Raw genomic sequence first — 20,684 nt, 5'->3', positions numbered from 1 at the left:
ACGTTCCTGTCGAACCGTACCGCCGGTACTCTAGAATGGGCATTCAGCCCGAAGCTGTCTCAAGTGGGTTCGACTCCGTAGTCTTGATGTCGTAAACACCCAGGAGCGCCATAAAAACACTATGTAACATTCGTCTACCGCAGTCACACATGAGGCTTAAGAAAAATAGGCCCTATAACCATTGGCTCAAGAGTCAGGGACACTATCTCTTGTGTTTTTGTACCTCAAATCAGTCGGAGCCAATTCGGTTCGCTTGTGACATGAGACTACGACCCGTTACAGCTTAAAGGCTACTACTAAAATATCCCCCCACTCTAGAATTAATAACGTCCCCATACTCAGGTCTCTAGATACCCAAAATACATGAACGCCGTTAAAAACCGGGTTGGAACAATCCGTTAAGTTACTTTTTATTAGACAGTGGAACTTTGATCCATTTCAGATGGATCAACCTAAAACTCGCCTTACCTCAACATAACAATTATAAAACACACTCTAGAAAATTAAATTAGTACTCACATTGTAGCACGCTCAAGAACCAGGAAGTAAATAAGTCGGTAAGCAACTCAAGAATCAATAAAGTAACTAAAATGAGTTTAATGTTAGTCAGTTTCAATAACAAGAACAAGTTTTTACTCTAGACTGTAAGTTCTCGTGAACCATTGGGACACTCTAGCTGTCCACCTTTCCACCGAAGGTTTACTCTGGTCCAGTTAATAATAGTACTCCAGTCACAACAATCCAGTTCGTGGGAATGCGCTCGTCTCTGTTTCAGATGGGACAGCTCTACTCTCGATTATTATTGCTACTGAAATTGCGAATAGCAATTTCCCACTGATTTTTCTAGCAACTTTCCCGCGATTGTCACTCGATCGTTCTGACTTCTCTTTTCTGATTTTCAGTTATCGCTAGAAAATCGTGCATGACAGGTTCCATTCGAAATTTTGAAAAATTAAATTTCACTCCAAAATCAAGTGTTTTTTGCTTCTCTCAAGGTCAAACTTCCGAATATGACCGACTGGCACAAGCATTAACGTGCTTAAATACTCAAATGGGTAAGGGGCTAGAGGGGGGGGGGGTAATTGTTGAGTCGATCCAAAATTTCGACTATCCGAGAACGAATTTATTTTTCGGCTATCCGGGAACGAATTTGTTTTTCGGCTATCCGGGAAAGAAATTCTTTCTCGGGTATTCGGCTCCGTGACACGCCACCATTGCGAAGAGATGATTTCGCGTTATTCGGTAAGAGGTGATTGCCCGTTATGTAAAGAAAATTCCGACAATTGGATCCGAGAATTTTGAGATTGAAACTTTTGAATCGCGAGGGAAATATATCTGAGTACGATTATTGGGATGGAATAGAGCTAATTTGTCATCGAACTCTTTAAAACTTACAGTTATTCAGGACTTAAAACCCTTTGTTTTGTTGTATTTCCAAAATAATATATTCATCTGTTTTGTGTTCTTATTTAACTAAAATAAAGCGTTCTGAATAAAATAAAGCGTTCTGATTGGTTAAATTTTGGTCGGTAAAAGGCCGGTCTGGTAAAAGACCTAGCCTAGTATCGTGCACTCTATTTCAAATAAAAGCGAAAGGCATTCTGGTTGAATGGCACAATTTTTTTTCTCGCTAAAATACTCTAGTTGTTAGGCGACTCTTGGACTCTGATTCATTTTTAAGACATCAGTATGGTAACTAAAGCAGGCGGAGCTGGAGCTTCTGGTGCTCGTCAACGAAAGGGTGCTGGGTCGGGTGCAACATCAGCCAGAAGCAGCCGTGGAAATGCTGGTAATACTAACATGTGGAAATTCTACACGGAAGATTCGCCCGGAATCAAAGTTGGACCAGTACCTGTACTGGTAATGAGTTTGGTGTTCATTGCATCGGTGTTTCTACTCCATATCTGGGGAAAATATTCCCGTGCGTAACCATCTTCAAAGAAAATGGTTCATGCAATTATTCCAAGAACATTGGGAAAACGGAGCAAAAGCTAACTTTTCTCCCTCATCAAATCATACCAGTGAGCAGTTTTTATTTTATGAAAATTTATTTGTGCTTCATGAATGATAGTAAGTTATCTTATGTTCAATGAAACATTAGACGTATTGATGTTTATGTATAGGAATTGGGCAATCGTCCGAATGGGTTTAATGAATAAAGGTTTTATTAACAGTCAGTTTTTGTTATTCAAGTCTGAAAAAAGTGTAGCGCTGAGCAAGTGGTGAAGAGCGGATTGATCTTTTAGTTAATTTGAGTTAGTTGTTCCGACCATTGAAAATGAGGAGGAATTTTTGTTTTGGGTGTGTTTTAATTTTTGTCTTTCACGAAAAATCAGGTAGCCAAATAATTATTGGAAAGCGTCGTGTGATATATCATATAAAAGCCTTTTTAATCGTGATTCGAACAACATAAAATGACCAAAAAATTTTTGCTTTACTTGCTCGAAATTTAAAAAAATTAAACTAGAACTATTTTTTAGTTAATTTTAAAGATTTTCTTAGTTTTTTGTTTGATCAAAACTTATCAAAGAAAACAGTTTTCGATAATGTCTAGTTCACAAACTTCCAACGAGTATGTATAATTCTCTGATCACACCACTCTAAAAAAAGTGACTTAAGTTTCAAAGAAGAAAACCTTTTTTGGCAGTTTTTTAATGAATATGGTCGGAATATTCTGCGCGACTTGCACAGCAACCAGCTGTCTTTATTTACTTTAAATTTTATATGAAGATTCGATGAACGTAGTTAAGGCTCCGCTATCGACAACAAATGTGTAAAAGTCACGAAAAATGTGATGGATTTCTAGTTTCGAAAGAGGATTTTATTGCTCAGATTTCCCAGCGAAAAATTTGCCGATTATGATCGCCTTCTAAAAATTCGCCTATTGTGATCGACTTCTAGTTTCGAAAGAGGATTTTATTGTTCAGATTTCCCAGCGAAAAATTTTCTTGTTGATCCAGTTTTCTCAAATTGGGTTATTTTTTTATCAAAAAAATGTCAATCATAAATTGTTCTGATTCAAAGAGCTTTAAGGGCATGTTTTTTTTCTTTTAATTGGCTAAACTGTTAATTAGCTATGTTTAGTTTTTTAAACACAGCAACCGGCTATTCTTGATAAACTTTTTCTAAGGGTCAATAATTTCAGCATAACAGTGTCAATAATTGCTACCTGATTGATAACTTTGACTTTGCCTCCGTTTGAACTCCTAGCAGCGAGTAGATTTATTACCAATATAAGATACGGAATCGGTTGCATAACTTATTTATCTCCTTTCTCGAGATATGAAGCAGCTGACACCGAAAATCGAATCCCTTGCATCTGATTTATTACTCATGGCAGAAATAAAATTGCTATCAGAGTAAAGTGCATATTTACTTTGCATGGAAGCTTGAACAAAATATGGATAAAGTAGATGGACATTTGTTGTGGCTCCTCACAACATATGTTGCGCTTGAATGGTTTCTATTTATCATGCTTTAAATTGTAAGTATGGTTTATGAAGAACAAAATTTAGGAACCGAACCAAATATCAGCTCTGGAAAATATTCAAGTGTCAATTTTGTTGTAGACGACCATTTGATCAGAAAAAAATATATTTTTTTGTTAAAAGATCCTAAATAAGAAATAGATTGCTTAATAAAGCCTTTCTTCCCGTTTTGAGCAAGTTAGACAATTAGACCCAAGTAAAATGATCAAAATATCCTAAAATTGCGAAAAACATAAAAGAGAAAAATACCCGAAAGAATTCAAAATAAGATCAAACATGCTTGTTCACCAGCTGTCATAGGTATTCGCGAACCAATGCCATAAATCTGTTACTCAATTTCATAGCAGTTGTTTTGAGTCAATGTCTCAATAGTTATGCCGTTTAAATGCTCATAAAGTATTAGCTTGAATTGAGCTAAATTAAACTTTACTGAGCTGAAGTTTCAGTTCCAAAAAGCTTTGTATGTGCGTTAGGTTGATAGGGGAGCTTGATTAAGCGAGGTGTAATTGCACCCAGTGTGGACAGACCAGCCGAATAATAAACGAACCGAAAATGAACTGAGTATGTAAACCCGTTACTAATCGGCAGTGTTACTTGGCAAGATTCAGGCGTTTAAAGTGCCTGAAAAAACGCATCATGAGTCAGTCAGACACGCATCTTGAGTCAGTCAGATAAACTAGTATTGTCAAAATACCATTCATTTAAGCTGTTCACAGAGACTGATTTCAAAACATTGAAGAATTGTTATTTACGAGTAAAAACCATTGTGGGAACAGATCGCATAAACAAAAGAATCCATCAGGTTCATTTTTTTTGTCTTACTATTGTTTTTTTTGCAATAGGAAATTCGTCATAGTGCAAGTGCGAACTCTTTTCCACTTTCCTTCTCTCCCCCTCGTTTTTTAAAATTTATGTTTTCATAGTTCGTGTATGAGTTATAATGGCTATATGCCTGATGTGACGAAGTAAAGTTTGGAGAACAAATCTGTTCACAATACTTAAAGTCGTGAGATTAAGTGGATGTAGTAGCGGATTTAGGGGGAGGGGGACGCCCCCCCCCCCCCCCCCCCCCCTCAGCCACTCAGGGATTCGACCCACTGCGGATGACAAATTTGAATGAAACAGACGTTTTTTTTGTTTTACTGACCTAATGTGCCGATTTTTATGTATGACTCTTTTTCCATATCTTTTGAACCGTTTTTTTATACGTTTCGCAACAACTGTTTTAATGAAACTCGCAAATAAAAGTGTTCAATTGGTGGCGTTTTCTGTAAAAAAAACCATCTGTAGCCTTGGAACTATCATATCATCGGTCTCTGCTTTTTTATGGCTAGTTTTTGCCGATTTTTAAGTGTCCGTGGTTGAGAGGGAAGGACGTGAGACTCCAAATCTCGAGTTCCTGGTTCGCATCCGACACCTAGTAAAAGTATTACTTATTCAAATCTTATCTTACTTTTTATTAGCTCACTTTATTTCTGTTGGCTCTTTTTATGCGTTGAACTTTTATTTTTGAAGCTTTACTGGAGCTTGCAAGTGTAGTGTAATATTATACTGTGCATTTTTTTCTAACCCAGCTCTGAAGTAAAACGCTCATCTGGTGGCACTTGTTGCATAGCATTGGCAACTTAGAGGCATCTGTTATCTCTGCTATATTGGTGGGGGCTCTTTTCCAGTTTCCCACCCTCTCGTGAAATTACAAAATAAAACAGTTCAAAAATTTTTCACACGGATATTTGTATGTAACAATCAGTCAAGTTTTGTTCACCCGCTCACGCTGACATCTTTACTGCAGTTTAAACATGAAAACTTGAAAAGACCTTTGAAATGACTTCCATCAAAAGAATTTCAGAAAAGAAAGGAGCTTGGTGATTAGTGTTTAAGTATTGTCAATGGTGCAGATGCGAAGACCCGGCGACTTACCCTGTTATTTAGCATTTGCGACTTCGCTTTTCTCAGTCTTTCGCTTACTAAGGTACACTGAAGATCGAACACTGTTTAAACGCTCTCTCAATGCAATCATTACGAAGAAACTACACCGGTACTACATCTGAACAGGAGCTTCGTTATTGGTGGTTGATTCCCGCTTAGTGCAGAAGTTTCATATTTCAAGGCTTACTTCTTATGTTTTTTTCCTTGTGTCACTTTTTTGAGCTACTTTTGCCTTTGTTTTTTTTTCTTTGTGGCACTTTTTCTGAGCTACTTTTGCGTTATTCACGCTGGTATGTTTTTAATTTTCAACTTTATGCGAACCAATTCAAGCTGTGGAAACATTTTTAAATAGTTGAATGCTACCTCAAAATAGTTTTATGAGCTTGCTTAAAATAGTTAACTCTTAGCAACATAATTCAAGCAAAGAAAACAAGCAAGTTTTTTCAAAGCTCCGTTTCAACTTGCTTTTTACTTGAAATGTTTCCAAGCTGAGTTGCTCGATATCGCGCTTGAAGTTTTTCTGTTAGCTCCAAATGAGAATCTGAAAGTCTTCAAGTATGATAATGTGTGAAAGCTCTAATAGCCTTCAATTATTTTCGCGAACTTTATAAAGCTTTCAAACAGGGGCGGATTTAGGGGGGCGGGCGTCCGCCCCCCCCCCCTCAGGGGTTCGACCCCCTGACGACCCAAAGGGTCCCCGCTTTGGTACTTTTTAAGAAATCCATTTTTGGCAGACTGACCCTAAAATTTTTCTAATCGCGCCTTTGGCGCCCATATATACTAACTTTTAGGGGGAGCGCCCGCCAAAAAAGAACGCAATTTTTTTTAGTCAAATTTTTTCAAAAAGTGCCCAAAAAAGTGTCCTGTTTTTTCAAAAGTTTGCCTGCGGCGCAGAAATTATGGGCAAAACAGCCTCTTTTTACTGCTTTAGGAGAGCTCGGATTGATCTTTTAGTTAATTTGAGTTAGTTGTTCCGACCATTGAAAATGAGGAGGAATTTTTGTTTTGGGTGTGTTTTAATTTTTGTCTTTCACGAAAAATCAGGTAGCCAAATAATTATTGGAAAGCGTCGTGTGATATATCATATAAAAGCCTTTTTAATCGTGATTCGAACAACATAAAATGACCAAAAAATTTTTGCTTTACTTGCTCGAAATTTAAAAAAAATAAACTAGAACTATTTTTTAGTTAATTTTAAAGATTTTCTTAGTTTTTTGTTTGATCAAAACTTATCAAAGAAAACAGTTTTCGATAATGTCTAGTTCACAAACTTCCAACGAGTATGTATAATTCTCTGATCACACCACTCTAAAAAAAGTGACTTAAGTTTCAAAGAAGAAAACCTTTTTTGGCAGTTTTTTAATGAATATGGTCGGAATATTCTGCGCGACTTGCACAGCAACCAGCTGTCTTTATTTACTTTAAATTTTATATGAAGATTCGATGAACGTAGTTAAGGCTCCGCTATCGACAACAAATGTGTAAAAGTCACGAAAAATGTGATGGATTTCTAGTTTCGAAAGAGGATTTTATTGCTCAGATTTCCCAGCGAAAAATTTGCCGATTATGATCGCCTTCTAAAAATTCGCCTATTGTGATCGACTTCTAGTTTCGAAAGAGGATTTTATTGTTCAGATTTCCCAGCGAAAAATTTTCTTGTTGATCCAGTTTTCTCAAATTGGGTTATTTTTTTATCAAAAAAATGTCAATCATAAATTGTTCTGAAAATTCAAAGAGCTTTAAGTGCATGTTTTTTTTCTTTTAATTGGCTAAACTGTTAATTAGCTATGTTTAGTTTTTTAAACACAGCAACCGGCTATTCTTGATAAACTTTTTCTAAGGGTCAATAATTTCAGCATAACAGTGTCAATAATTGCTACCTGATTGATAACTTTGACTTTGCCTCCGTTTGAACTCCTAGCAGCGAGTAGATTTATTACCAATATAAGATACGGAATCGGTTGCATAACTTATTTATCTCCTTTCTCGAGATATGAAGCAGCTGACACCGAAAATCGAATCCCTTGCATCTGATTTATTACTCATGGCAGAAATAAAATTGCTATCAGAGTAAAGTGCATATTTACTTTGCATGGAAGCTTGAACAAAATATGGATAAAGTAGATGGACATTTGTTGTGGCTCCTCACAACATATGTTGCGCTTGAATGGTTTCTATTTATCATGCTTTAAATTGTAAGTATGGTTTATGAAGAACAAAATTTAGGAACCGAACCAAATATCAGCTCTGGAAAATATTCAAGTGTCAATTTTGTTGTAGACGACCATTTGATCAGAAAAAAATATATTTTTTTGTTAAAAGATCCTAAATAAGAAATAGATTGCTTAATAAAGCCTTTCTTCCCGTTTTGAGCAAGTTAGACAATTAGACCCAAGTAAAATGATCAAAATATCCTAAAATTGCGAAAAACATAAAAGAGAAAAATACCCGAAAGAATTCAAAATAAGATCAAACATGCTTGTTCACCAGCTGTCATAGGTATTCGCGAACCAATGCCATAAATCTGTTACTCAATTTCATAGCAGTTGTTTTGAGTCAATGTCTCAATAGTTATGCCGTTTAAATGCTCATAAAGTATTAGCTTGAATTGAGCTAAATTAAACTTTACTGAGCTGAAGTTTCAGTTCCAAAAAGCTTTGTATGTGCGTTAGGTTGATAGGGGAGCTTGATTAAGCGAGGTGTAATTGCACCCAGTGTGGACAGACCAGCCGAATAATAAACGAACCGAAAATGAACTGAGTATGTAAACCCGTTACTAATCGGCAGTGTTACTTGGCAAGATTCAGGCGTTTAAAGTGCCTGAAAAAACGCATCATGAGTCAGTCAGACACGCATCTTGAGTCAGTCAGATAAACTAGTATTGTCAAAATACCATTCATTTAAGCTGTTCACAGAGACTGATTTCAAAACATTGAAGAATTGTTATTTACGAGTAAAAACCATTGTGGGAACAGATCGCATAAACAAAAGAATCCATCAGGTTCATTTTTTTTGTCTTACTATTGTTTTTTTTGCAATAGGAAATTCGTCATAGTGCAAGTGCGAACTCTTTTCCACTTTCCTTCTCTCCCCCTCGTTTTTTAAAATTTATGTTTTCATAGTTCGTGTATGAGTTATAATGGCTATATGCCTGATGTGACGAAGTAAAGTTTGGAGAACAAATCTGTTCACAATACTTAAAGTCGTGAGATTAAGTGGATGTAGTAGCGGATTTAGGGGGAGGGGGACGCCCCCCCCCTCAGCCACTCAGGGATTCGACCCACTGCGGATGACAAATTTGAATGAAACAGACGTTTTTTTTGTTTTACTGACCTAATGTGCCGATTTTTATGTATGACTCTTTTTCCATATCTTTTGAACCGTTTTTTTATACGTTTCGCAACAACTGTTTTAATGAAACTCGCAAATAAAAGTGTTCAATTGGTGGCGTTTTCTGTAAAAAAAACCATCTGTAGCCTTGGAACTATCATATCATCGGTCTCTGCTTTTTTATGGCTAGTTTTTGCCGATTTTTAAGTGTCCGTGGTTGAGAGGGAAGGACGTGAGACTCCAAATCTCGAGTTCCTGGTTCGCATCCGACACCTAGTAAAAGTATTACTTATTCAAATCTTATCTTACTTTTTATTAGCTCACTTTATTTCTGTTGGCTCTTTTTATGCGTTGAACTTTTATTTTTGAAGCTTTACTGGAGCTTGCAAGTGTAGTGTAATATTATACTGTGCATTTTTTTCTAACCCAGCTCTGAAGTAAAACGCTCATCTGGTGGCACTTGTTGCATAGCATTGGCAACTTAGAGGCATCTGTTATCTCTGCTATATTGGTGGGGGCTCTTTTCCAGTTTCCCACCCTCTCGTGAAATTACAAAATAAAACAGTTCAAAAATTTTTCACACGGATATTTGTATGTAACAATCAGTCAAGTTTTGTTCACCCGCTCACGCTGACATCTTTACTGCAGTTTAAACATGAAAACTTGAAAAGACCTTTGAAATGACTTCCATCAAAAGAATTTCAGAAAAGAAAGGAGCTTGGTGATTAGTGTTTAAGTATTGTCAATGGTGCAGATGCGAAGACCCGGCGACTTACCCTGTTATTTAGCATTTGCGACTTCGCTTTTCTCAGTCTTTCGCTTACTAAGGTACACTGAAGATCGAACACTGTTTAAACGCTCTCTCAATGCAATCATTACGAAGAAACTACACCGGTACTACATCTGAACAGGAGCTTCGTTATTGGTGGTTGATTCCCGCTTAGTGCAGAAGTTTCATATTTCAAGGCTTACTTCTTATGTTTTTTTCCTTGTGTCACTTTTTTGAGCTACTTTTGCCTTTGTTTTTTTTTCTTTGTGGCACTTTTTCTGAGCTACTTTTGCGTTATTCACGCTGGTATGTTTTTAATTTTCAACTTTATGCGAACCAATTCAAGCTGTGGAAACATTTTTAAATAGTTGAATGCTACCTCAAAATAGCTTTATGAGCTTGCTTAAAATAGTTAACTCTTAGCAACATAATTCAAGCAAAGAAAACAAGCAAGTTTTTTCAAAGCTCCGTTTCAACTTGCTTTTTACTTGAAATGTTTCCAAGCTGAGTTGCTCGATATCGCGCTTGAAGTTTTTCTGTTAGCTCCAAATGAGAATCTGAAAGTCTTCAAGTATGATAATGTGTGAAAGCTCTAATAGCCTTCAATTATTTTCGCGAACTTTATAAAGCTTTCAAACAGGGGCGGATTTAGGGGGGCGGGCGTCCGCCCCCCCCCCCCCCCCCCCCCCTCAGGGGTTCGACCCCCTGACGACCCAAAGGGTCCCCGCTTTGGTACTTTTTAAGAAATCCATTTTTGGCAGACTGACCCTAAAATTTTTCTAATCGCGCCTTTGGCGCCCATATATACTAACTTTTAGGGGGAGCGCCCGCCAAAAAAGAACGCAATTTTTTTTGGTCAAATTTTTTCAAAAAGTGCCCAAAAAAGTGTCCTGTTTTTTCAAAAGTTTGCCTGCGGCGCAGAAATTATGGGCAAAACAGCCTCTTTTTACTGCTTTAGGAGAGCTCGGAAAGTCAATTTGGCGGCGACCTAAAAAAAGGTCGACGAAAATACGCCCCCCCCCCCCCCCCCCCCGAGAAAATCCTAGATCCGCCCCAAATATATTTGAGTATGCTTTCAAATATATTTGAGTTAATTCTAAGTGACATCTCTCGAGCGCCTGGAAACTTCAACACGAATGGATTCAAAGTTTCGATATTTGAATGGAATGCTTGAAAAATGTTATTTTTTGTTATGGTAATAGTTCAAGTCTGTTTTTTTAAGTTATAATAAGCTGAATTTTTCAGTGATGAAATTTTGAACTATTTTGAGTTGATTCGAAAATAGACCTGAATTATTTCATATTTTTCAAAGCAGTCACAATGGATGTAAACTTAGTGCTTTGATCATGTGTTTTTGTCGATCAAAAATTTGTTACACTTCGAAAGCAAGTGAATTACAACCGGGTACTAGAGTTTTTTCCCATAATTTTACTTTTTTCTTAGACTCATTTCTTGGACACGTCTTTTGGTCCCGTCTGTTGCAAATTTTGCAATAGACATATTATGAGCATGTTAGCATTTTGAATATCCGTCCTGTACCTGTGGATTATTTGTACCTGATTTTGCGTGGAAAATAGAAAAAAAACTAAAACACCCGATGACAAAAGTGATCGGATCAAAAAGAACAGTTGAAGAAGTTCTTATGATTTGAAACCAGTAATCACTTTGATGAGGTCGTGGCACATTTAGATTTTCATGCTGCTATGTGAGCTTTGTGTAAGAACTGAAATGGTCAAACTAATATTAGGCTCACTTACCTGATGATTTTTTCCTTCAGTAAATTAATTGTTCATTTTGTTAACTGAATGGTAATGCTACAAAACGTCATTGACCCGGCAGTGAGTGCTGATTTAAACGTTTCTGGAGATTTTTAGAACGGATTTTCGATTAAATGTAGAGAGAAGGCGTGTATTGCAATTTGTTGAACATTATTTTGCAATTATTTCAGCAATATGTCAATTTTATTGGGCAACAAGTGGTTTTAGAAGGTATGTGAGTTTGTGAATCAAAAATGTTTGTGACGTCATAATTAGTTTTTATGCCAATTTAAGTCTTTTCTAGTAACAATGCGACAATGTGAAAGAAATTTTCACTTCGCAGGTGGGGGAAATTAAAAAAAAGCCCCAAGTTTTATTTTACGTATTTGGACATTATCTGCTGTAGGGTACGTTTTTTTACAAGAAATATCATCCAATTTTTTGGGAATCTATGCAGAATGCTTATATTTTTCAGCAAGAGTTTTCCCATATATTTTTCACAAGGCTCAAGCAACGCATTGTTGAACCTTCCTGAAACTCTTTTTTTTTCGCTAATTTTGTGAACGCAAAAACTCGGCTTAAATAGTTCATGAAAATGGCGGTAATAAATGTGGCGGTGTGCGTATTCCAATTGAGAAATCGGTGATTTGAGTTCCATCGTGGGTTGGACGACAACTCGAATTCGTAACTTCTGAATATTCGTAAACTGTGATATTTTGCTAGTGCTCTAAAAGCTACTATTCATTACTGGTAATTATTCGTATATCTGAGTTCGAAATTATCGTTGGGAAGTAGCGAACTCTCGCTTCACAGCGAATACATTCGTGAATAGTGGCATTATGAGCATGAATCAGTGTTAGTCTCGTAAACTACTAGTGTGCAAATAGAAAGTAACCAGTTTACATTTTTAACTTCATCATTTATGTTGTACGCAAAATTACGATTTACAAAATTTTATGACAACTGAAACTTCCAGTTATAACATTAAACAGAGATTTGATTTCGAATTTGCTCAAGATTTTTTCAAAAATAAATATTTTAAAGCTTATATTAGTTTGTTGGTAAAAGTTGTTGGTCTGATGAATTTTGACCAGATATTTTTATGATTTGAACGAACTATATTTTAGGGTCGATTTCATTTTCGCCATTTAAGCTAGTATGAAAACTGTTTTCTAGTGTGCAATCATGATTTTTCCGGTTAAAATTCTAGTGTGATATCATGTAAAAGCGCCTTTCAGCAGTGATTCCAAAAATATTTCTCAATTTTCTGTCGAGAGAAGCTGTCTGAGTTTTAGCGATGTCAAACCCAATCTGTTTTGTATTTTATACCTTTGTATGCCTGAAATTACTATCAACTAGTGTTGAAACTTCTTGATTCGCTTCGAAGAAAATGAAGAAAATTTGCTACAAATGGATGCTGTAAAAAACATATTACAATAGGTGGCAGGTTCAAGTTAAATAGCTGGAGAGTTCTTTGTTGATCTTCGAACAGTGTTTTTAATTTATTTCAAAAGCCAAAATTTTTGGCAAAAGAAGTGTAAAACTTGAATTTTTGAATAATTTTTTATCTGGCAGAGAAATGTATTCACAAAAACTATCTTAGAAGCATGTACAAGTGATTGAAAATGAAATTAGTATATTATGTTTTAAAGTTTTCATTGTTTTCACAAGCAAAGCTTGTGTTATAGTATGAACTCTCTTCTTTTCCAATCTAAGTCACAAATATTGTTGCGACGCAAATATTTTTGCGACAAAATGTGTTCATTTTGATTAATAACCAGCTATTAGGTACAGCCAATGCTAAGGATATTAACAAATACTAATATATTACAAAAAGCACTTTAGCTTTAAGGTATCATGGATCTGTAGCGTAGAGGTAGAGACCAGCAGCAAAGTGAGAGGGTTCGAACCTGGGCAGGGTCGGATGTTTTTAATGAATCTTTCGTATACTAGTTAAAATGCGTCCGCTCTATAAATTGAGGCATGTTAATTGGTAAATTTCTTTTTTTTTCAAATTGACTGGTACTGCTAATGCGTCATAGTTAGCTTGCGTCACTTAGCAATTATGTAGGCTCATAATTGGCGTGCGTCACTTAAGAACTTTTGCAGACTCAAAGTTTTACTCATTCAGTTTTTACCAGTAGCGTTATCGGTCATATTTTGCTTTTTTATGCGAAGTGCAACTTTGTCTCTGTGTAATGCATGCACTATACTCAAAATTACCACTTATTATATCATATCACTAAAAAAATTTTATCGAAATTTGTTTTTTCATTTATTACAGTGTTTGCATGTTCTGCGTATTCTGCTAAGATTTATTTGGTTTTTGTATCAACTATGTAAAACGGGGAAACTGCTTAAAAGAAGGCTCATAAGTGTTCATAAGACTAACGAGTTTTTAAATTAGTGTGTTGCTAGTTTCCAATCGATCAATATCATTTCAATCGACTGAAAAAGTTTACTTTACGTAACTTCAGCTGTTGTTAGCTAATTTTTGAAGCTTCGCTGTGGGCCCCCTCTAGTATTGAACGTGTTTATATGTTAACAGGCAGATCATGCGAAATAATTCTATTAGTTATTCGCAGTATACGACTACACAATAGCTAATTTATTGCTCCTACTTTCGATTTGTGTGCGGGGTGGGGTGTCTTTTCCTCCAGACAAACTTCGCATTTTTAACAAGCCAATTTTGTCAAAAAAATTGTTATCATCCGAAAGGTATTGCTGTCTTGCGCTCAAATCTAAAAGGATTTTTTACTTGTGATTGTTTTTCAAAAATTTATGGAGTTTAAAGATGGCCAGTTTGGCACAATTAACGCGATATATTTTGCGCTATAACGTCGTAAGCGGAGATTTAATGCGTCTTAGAATTCGTTCAAATTTGGTTGTAGCAAGCTATTTGTCATAATTCTTACGTTACTTAGGAGTGAAATTTGTTCCGTTTTTTTTTGTAACGAAAGTAACGGATTATTGTGCTCGGTGTTTTTTTTTCAGACAAATTTTTGACTTTTTAACTAGCCCTTTTGGACGGATTTTTTAAATATCATTCAAAAAGTATTGTTGTCCTGAGCTTAATTTTGAAAAGATATTTCACCTGTGATCATGTTTCGTGAAGTTATGTCGGTTAAAAAGTTGCCATTTTTGCCAATTTGGGACAATTAACGCGCGAAATAATTCGCGCTATTAACGCGTAAGAGGAGATTTTATCCGTCTTAGAAAATGTTCCAAATTGGATGAAGGAAGCTTATTTGCCATAATTGATTTGTTACTAGAAGCGAAGTCTATCACTTTGTTTTTTATATGGCGTATGGGGGGATGATTTTTACAAAAACCTCAAATTAAAAAAAAAATCTTTTGTTACATTTATTTTTTTAATGTTATTACCCCTCTATAGACCGTAAAATGCAGTCAGAACATTCAGGGCTTTGACCTGGTACGAGCAGTCTCGTTTCTATATATGTCGTTTGAGGATCTTTTTAACATCGTGTGTATGTTGCGTTTCGTTTTTTCGCTATTTGTTTTGTTATTTGTTCATAATTTTGTATTTTACGAGGTACATAGGTTTGTACGCTTGAATTTTTGCTTCATTTCAGCCTGATGATTGTCTATAATTGATCGAAATTACTCATCTTGATTCGATTTTTTTTTCAATGCAGTTTTTCAAAGCGAACTCTGCTCTATAGACCTTAAAAGGCAGTCTGAACATTCAGGGCTTCGCTTTTTATACCCAAATCTGGTTACTTCTGTTATACCCAAATCTCATGGCTTTTGGCTGTACGCTCTCATCTTAAGTTGAAATCGACTGAATCCGTTCTTTGTATTTCGAATTCTGATTTTTTTTCTCGAAAAAGAGGACTTTAGCACAAAATATTTGTTTTAAGGTGATTCTATTTTCTAAAATTTGTCTTTTGAGCAAAGTTTTTGATTATTGCTCAAAACACCCTAGAAGAAAAAATCTCCTGTATGGTCGAAGTTTTAGCAAAATAGGTGTTTTTGTTAAACGTTAATCGATTGAAAGTAATCAGACTACTATTACACTAGTCTTATTAATTTTAAAAGAAAAACGTTAATTAGAGCACCCAGGACGAATAAACTGTTCCCTGAAAAAAAAAAAACGATTAAAGCAAAGAAAATCAAAACACTGGAAAAATCGATTAAATCAGCACTTTATTTAATATTTAAGTTCAGATGAAATAATGTTGATCGATTTAAAAAGAATTAGTTGATCTTTTATTTTCAATTCAGTGCTTTCTGTGGAATGGAACAAAGAGTATGCTAATTTCGAATTATAAAGCCGACGTGTGCTTGAAAGCTTTTAAAGCATTCTCGATAGATCTGGTCTCCCAGGATGAATTTCAAATTTACTCTTTTCTTCTGTTGTCTTTGCACATTAGAGTGTTTTGATGTAAATTGGACCCGAGACTGAAATGAAGTTCACCTTTGGATTAGTAGGCTGTTCGGGTAGTGTGAAGTCAAAACAAATGAACATCATTTCGAAGTCAAGCTGAAAAAAAAAACAATATGATTGCCTATTTACAAACGCAATTGATTTTCAGGCTCTTTTTTGAAAATCTAATGCGCGGTTTATAATGGATTGGATCATCTCAATTTTAAGCTTAAAGAACATCTGCGCTGTGTAAAAAACTTCATACATAGAATGAGATCAGCGGTTGTGCACGTTTTGGGTTTATTCACATGGGAAAGAAAGAGCCTACCAATTGTTGAGTTTTTACCGTATTCATAACATTTTTGAAGTCGAGTGTGTTGTTAATCCCATGTCAATACAATCGAGGTTTTGGGATCTAAGTCCCTCTGGTTTCTTGGACATCAATTCTTGATTGCTTTGAATCTGAATTTGTGATAAACACTTCTTTACCGCCATTTCAGGGGGAGAATAAGTTTTTTCAGTGCATTATGAGAGCAACGAAAGTTGCGATAAGAAAGTTAAAGTATCTCACTATAATCTTTCATCTGCTCTACAAAAATGTTGGATCATAGTTTTGTAAATCCAATGAAGTTTGTCCCGTTTGTCAATAAAGTGCGTTTCGAGAACAGTAATGTCCAATTTGGAACGCTGGAATGGAATGTGGGAAGAATCAGACTCTCCGGCTTTTCACCGGCAGGAATTGAATCCGTTCATTCTGAAGTTTCAGTCTGAAATCATACCCGAAGACAAGACTGCCGCTATTTTCATCCCACTGTGTGGAAAAGCACTGGAAATAAAGTTCTTCCACGACCTCGGAGCTACAATTATAGGTTAAGTAGTTTTGTTCACACCACGGCTATGCGGGCAAGAATGAATTTAATGAATTGCGAGTTAGAAAAAAAAATTCTCAGTATCATGAATAGTTAGTATGATTTTTTCTGATTTTAATATCTATCAGAGAGAATGATTATTCTTCGCTGTTAGCTTCGTTGATTAACACTATATTTTATATTAATTTATTTGAATGATCTGTTTAACTGATTTGAAGCATATTTAAATGTGTTTTTCGATCATTTCAAAAAAGAAGACTGAATATCTCTAAAAAAAAATTTTTCGTAATTAATTGCGTTTTTTGTAATTGCTTGCGTGCTATTTACAGGTGCTATATACAAATCTTATTGCAGTTTCTTTCGAAGATCTCTTTGATTTTTTTTCGGAAAAACTTAAGTGTTGTGTCTATGTTACGTTTGCTCAATTTTGTTACCGGCTTATTTTCCACAGACTGGATTTTTTGTCTGATATAAATAATTTTGTCTGAAATTGAAAATCGGTTTTGAATTATCAAAAATTTGTCTAAATTTTCGTTTTGCATAATTTGGAAGGGTGATAATAAATACAGTAACGTTTTTATGCGAGTGCGGGGCTTAGGGGGGGGGGGGGGTTGGGCGACGTTTAAAATTTGAGTTTGAAAGCTGTGTGACAATAAATTTAGAGGCCTCTGAGCAATGACTGAAATTTTCACATGAAACCAAGATAAAAGACGAAGATAAATTTATCAAATCTAATACGTTTTCCCACCAATAATCCTAATTATTGAAATAAATTATCATAATATAAAGTAAATTTAATCTGAGAGTTTTGTGCATATATGTATATGGGAAATTTAATTTCAAAAATCTTATTCAATTTTTTCTGAAACTTGCAGTTTTTGTGGTCTCCTGTACCTTATTAGATATTTTTTCATCGAAAGCATCTGCTTAATTACTATGCCTTTGTCATGGAGACACTAACTCAATTTAGAGTGTTTGTATGGGTGCAAATTTACTCCCAGTTTGAGTTGGCTTCTAAAATTGTAAAAGAAATCTGCCGCATTTCAGAAATAGCGTAAAATTTGAAGTGACACAAAATTGCATTTCAAATAGTTTTTAATTTCTATAATTGCAATTTTCTTTGAAAGTTTTTGTGATTTACCTTCGCCTGGTTCGGGTTTGTTAAATGAACTTTTATGAATCAAAGAGCGCTAGAGAAGGGTACTGAATTTATTGATAAACATGAAAATTTCGCAGTTTTTGCAGTCCATTTTTTAAAGCTTATCATTTATGTTTTTCTCGCGAGTAGTGAAAAGCTGCGCTTCGCCTTGTGTTCAATTTCACGTGCTTCCAATTTTTGCGTTCTTTTCAGATCAAACTGTTTAAAATTATTGTCATGGCCGCTTGTTAGGCTATTTTTGTGTTCGATTATTTTTTTTAAAAAAATTTTGCGAAATCTACTGTTGTCAGAACTATCAGCTTACATGCACACCAACCAGCTATACTTGCTCATTTTCGCTTATGGTATTTGAAATGGTTTTGTGGCTGCTGGGTTCAAAATTTTCTGATTGACTTTTTACTTTTTTGTTTTGCTGTTTTGCTCTTTAGTTTTGTTTTGTTGGCGGAAGTTCTTTTACTGTTTTTAAGTTATATGCTAAGAGGTTTATTGAAATTTTGCTATTATTTTTTCCACAGCTTCTTAGAAACTTGAAGAATTTTCGCTCAACAGATTTTGCTATAAATTTTCTTCGCAACTTCCTAGAAACTTGAATAACTAACTTCTATATTATACGCTCAGATTGAGATCATGAAATATTTTTCTTCTGGATGCGTCTTTTTTTTCTCGATTTTTGCCCAATTTTTTTTTAGCTCGCCTTGAAAATGTTTCTTGCAACATATATGATGAAGACCTTTTCAGCTTCACCTTGAAGCCCGAGTTCACGAAACTTAATAAGTTATTAGTGATGAACAGTTTTTATTTCCAAAATTTAAGTAATCATTCATTACACAGGCTGTAGCAAGTGTCTCATAATCGGATCTGAAATTTTAAACAAAAAATACTTTGGTACATTCTGAACTCTCTTTACGGATTTTGCTTTAATGTCTATGCTCCGAGATCTTCTCTAATGTACCTGTATGAAAAGTTGGATATTTCATGAATGCTTCAAACTATTTGGGCGGTTTAGAAGTAAGTGGTTTGGAATGGCGATGAAGATCATTTTGCTGAAATTGAGTAGTATTTTTGGCGATGTCACTTGGCTAATATCAACTTTTACATTATACGCTTTCTATTTTGGCTTTTTCATTTTGGGTTGCAAAAAACCAATGAAGTGATGTCACATTCAGTATTTATAAATACAACGCTGATTTAAAATATCCGATCAAAATGAAAAGAAAACTTGAAATCTAAAACGCGTTTTTCTCAAACTGTTTTGAAATTAGACAAAAAATGTTGGAGACAAATCTTGCTTAGATTTCAAACAGTTAATATAGTGCAATTTGTTTTTCGAAATTCGAGCCCCAAAATTTTATCCAAAAAACGATTATTTTCGGCTTTTAAGTCAATCCAAACCCCATCTCAGTGAACCTTTTATGTAGGTCAACAAAATTAAAGAATTGTGTAATCTCCAAAAGGGGCGCAAACTTTTTAAATGGGTATTTTATATAGTAAAAATGAAATTTTTTGGCCATCAAACGAAAATAAATTTATATATACAAAGTTGTGAATTATACCCCTGTTAAATTTTGTTGATCTACGTAAGAGGCTCACTGAAATATAGTTTTGTCTGTAATTGAACAAATGGCTTTTGCTTAAATTTTCATTGACGAAAAGCCAAAAATAAATTGCACCTAATTAAGTATGCCAAACTTCTAAGCAAAGTTTGCTTTATTATTTTTTTCCTAAAATCAAGCCAGTATGAGAAAAACGCGTTGTATATTTCAACTTTCATTAGTTTTGTCCGATAATTTAAATCAGCACTATGCCATTTTTGAATAATTTCATGTTTTTTATAATCATTGCTAGTGTCAAGGTTGAAAGTGAAGCTGCGTGCTAACTACTGCTGCAAGGGATTTGCCATCTGACAATTTTGAGACTGTTTTTGTCTGTTTGCGCGCAATGGTATATTAAGTTCTCAGTCCCTATTTTGATGCACTAAAACCAGATCGCATGGTTATCTCGCCAGTTTTATCTCCATAGTGAATGAAGTGAAATGTCTGCGTAAAATACAGAAGAATACATCATGTTTCATTACATGTTAGATGCTACTTCAGATTTGAGAAGATTCTTACTGAGATGGTATAAGTTGGTGCAGGCTTGGTTATATAATGAGTTCAATGATTTGATTCAATCATGATGTGCTTCTAAAATTACTAGAAAATAAACAAAAAAGTACAAGTTTTTCTTAAGCAGGCGGACAATTGTGTTTCGTTTCTGTTAGTAGCTGAACAGCTCGTAAGGTGTCCCCTTTACCTGTGTATTAATGTTCTAAACCAGCTAAACAAAAGTAACTAACAAAAAAGAATAGTAGATGGCTTCAGAAGGGCAAATGTATTATGCTAGTGTTTTAGGCTTAGAAGGCAACGAGAAAGCAATTAAGCTGCTATCCAAAGAGCAAAATCTGGACCTGAAAGAACAACCAATCGCAGGCTTCGAAAAGTGTTCACAAACACGCAGAACACAATTCAGGCACCAAGTTTCCAATCTAAACTTAAAAAAAAAACAGAAGAAAGGATGTTATGTGACTATGTAAATTTCTGTAATCCTTGTTGCTAAACATTGAAAAAAATGTTAAATTATAAAATTTGAGATCAACATTACGCCGGAACCTTATATAGAATCCGCACAATTTCCACTACTGTTTTTCAGTCATCCTTTTGCTAAATTTTTGATAAATGAACTAAAAGGGGGATAACCCTTATGTTTTTGACACTAAATCCATAATAACAATACAAATAATAATAATAAAAATAATAGTTTCGGGAAAATAGCTTGGCAGGCAACCTTTGAAATAATTTAGTGCCGGTTTCTAGATGTTCGAATAAGGATTAAGGGCTCAGTTGAACTGCAAATTTGCGACGTTCTTTTTGACCTATATTGGGAACTTGGTCGTCACTATGAAGATATACTGTGGAGACTTGTTCGAGTTCTCCCCCAAATACCTCATTAGTCCTGCT

General features: G+C 35.1%; 1 protein-coding gene and 1 long non-coding RNA gene across 2 annotated transcripts in view; one reads left to right on the top strand and one right to left on the bottom strand.

The window, feature by feature from the left end:
• The window catches only part of LOC134845678 (replication factor C subunit 2-like), a 196,430-nt gene that overhangs the window by 163,359 nt on the left and 12,387 nt on the right, over positions 1-20,684 (bottom strand). The gene's annotated exons all lie outside the window — the stretch shown is intronic.
• LOC134845680 (uncharacterized) lies at positions 16,327-20,684 on the top strand. Its single transcript, XR_010162759.1, has 3 exons — positions 16,327-16,529; positions 20,079-20,196; positions 20,631-20,684. It is a non-coding gene; the product is annotated as an uncharacterized LOC134845680 (long non-coding RNA).

The sequence above is a fragment of the Symsagittifera roscoffensis genome, chromosome 5, assembly GCF_963678635.1.
Source record: "Symsagittifera roscoffensis chromosome 5, txSymRosc1.1, whole genome shotgun sequence".
Lineage (NCBI taxonomy): Eukaryota > Metazoa > Xenacoelomorpha > Acoela > Convolutidae > Symsagittifera > Symsagittifera roscoffensis.
Note: the sequence above shows the minus strand (reverse complement) of the source record. Positions and strands in the feature narration are given on the sequence as shown.